The sequence below is a fragment of the Mus pahari genome, chromosome 2 (assembly GCF_900095145.1).
Source record: "Mus pahari chromosome 2, PAHARI_EIJ_v1.1, whole genome shotgun sequence".
NCBI lineage: Eukaryota > Metazoa > Chordata > Mammalia > Rodentia > Muridae > Mus > Mus pahari.
The window spans coordinates 140,508,368-140,510,673 of record NC_034591.1 but is presented as its reverse complement, the minus strand read 5'-3'; positions in this window follow the sequence as shown (position 1 = coordinate 140,510,673).

Sequence of the window (2,306 nt, the reverse complement as noted above, 5' to 3'; positions counted from 1 at the left end):
AGAAGCAAATTTGGGAGGAAAGGGTTTATTTAGCTTGCACTTCCACATTGCTGTTGATCACCAAGGAAGTCAGGACTGGAACTCAAGCAGGTCAGGAAGCAGGAGCTGATGCAGAGGCCATGGAGGGATGTTCCTTACTGGCTTGCTTCCCCTGGCTTGCTCAGCTTGCTCTCTTATAGAACCCAAGACTACCAGCCCAGGGATGGCCCCACCCACAATGGGCCCTCTCACCCTTGATCACTAATAGAGAAAATGCCTTACAGCTGGATCTCATGGAGGCATTTCCTCATGGACAGCTCCTTTCTCAGTGATAACTCCAGCTTGTATCAAGTTGACACACAAACCAGCCAGTGCAATGGGGTGGCTTTCTAAGAGTGTCATGACCTTAACTCATCTGGCCCTCAAGTAACTGTACAAAGTCAACACAACCACTTTGAAGATATGGAGGTGCAGAAACGCCCCAGTTTTCTTTCTGTTGCTGTGATATAAACACCATGGCCAAAGCAACCGGGGAGGGGAGGGGAGGGGCTGTTTTATCTTGAGACTCACAGTCCTTCATGAAGGGAAAGTCAGGGCAGCGATTCAAGTTGGAACCAGGAGACAGGAACTGAAGCAGACCAGGAAAGCATGCTGCTGATTGGTTTGCTCAGCTACCTTTCTTAGACACCCCAGGACCACCTTTCCAAGGTTGGTGCCAGCCACAACGGGCTGGGCCCTCCCACGTCAATCACTAATCAAAACAATTTTCGCAAAGACTTACCTAGAGGCATTTTCTCAACGAAAGTTCTGCCTTCCCAGATGACCTCAACTTGTGTCACGATGACAAATAAACTAACCAGTACAAGAAACATTAGCTATTCTTTGAAATGGCTGACATCAAACATGGTTTGGCATGGCGTGTAAGATAAATCACTAGCCATGTGCCTTGTCTGGGGCAGGAGGTCTTCGTCCTTCCCAGTGGGGGTCTCTATCCCCCTTCTTTGTTATAAGCAGTCGCCCTGGCCTCATATTCAATCTATTATTAGCAAAAATATATATTAGCAAAAAATAAAAAATAAAAAGCAATGACCAAGCAGGAACAGACTTGTTTCTTGTCATTATTCCCTAAAGATTAGAGTAGAACCAGCACTTGGTGCTATTGGGAGGCAATGGTCACTCTCAGAGGTGGGTCTAGTAGGAGGTCTTTGGGTCCCTCGAGGGCACTCTTATGATGTGTGAGCAAAGCCTGTCCCCTTTTTTCTCTTATATTTCCCTGTTGTGAGGTGAATGGTTTGATCCACTATCACTATGGTGCGCTAGGTTGCCACAAGCCCCAAAGCAGCAGGGGCAACCTGTGCATTAAAACCTACAAACCTGTGAACCCTACAAAACTGTGAGCCAAAATGAACTTACATTCTTTATAAGCTCTATGCCTTGGGTCCTCATTATGGTGACACAAGTCTAACTAACACACAAGCCCTTACCAGCTAGTTCTAGGAAAGCTGCCTTTGTGGAGAACAGGACTGTTGGGCCTCCTCTTGGATTCAGTCTCTCTGGAGGGCAGAAGGGGACACGTCAAGGCTCAGAGACAGCGACTCACACCGCCGGCCCCTGCATTGTCAAACCTCTCTAGGGAAGCCCCAAGGAGTTTCTCACCAGCCTCTCTCAGCCCCCAAAGAAGTTCTTCATGGACCCTCTCGGGAGCATTCTCAACTGCTCCAGTAGATTTCCCACTGTATGTCCCTGCCTCAGTTTACCCTAGATGTCAAAGCTGATCTTGGATCCTGCACGACTGTCTCCCATATGAACAAAGAGGCCAGATTTTTATGCTGTCACACCCCTGCCCGTCGCAGAGGGAGCAGGGTGGGTAGGCACTTCTTCAGAGGAAACAATCATTAAGTCAGGAGAGACAACTGAAACTGTCAACAGGCACCCACAAGACTTCTAATCGTGGGAGGCATTAACCTCTGTGCCAGTACAGATGGGACTGTGTCACTCTGTCGATTTGGTCCAGGCTTGGTTGACTTCATCCGGGATATGGGCCAGCTTTGTTCTGTTTGGTCTTATGTACTAGTCTGAAAACAGCTGCCCCCGCAGGGCTTATATAATTCAATGCTTAGCCACCAGGTTTTGTGCACTGTGTGTTCCTATGCCAGTTACTGAGCCTAGAGATCTGGTTGCTGTCTGGACACTGGCACTGTCAAGCAACTCCTGTCTCAACGTTGTGTAAAAATTGTTTCCCGTCACCTCTGATTGGTTAACAAAGAGGCAGGGCTTCCAAGCCCAGTGAGAGGGTCTCTCGTGGGGAGGGAGGGAGGGAGGGAGGG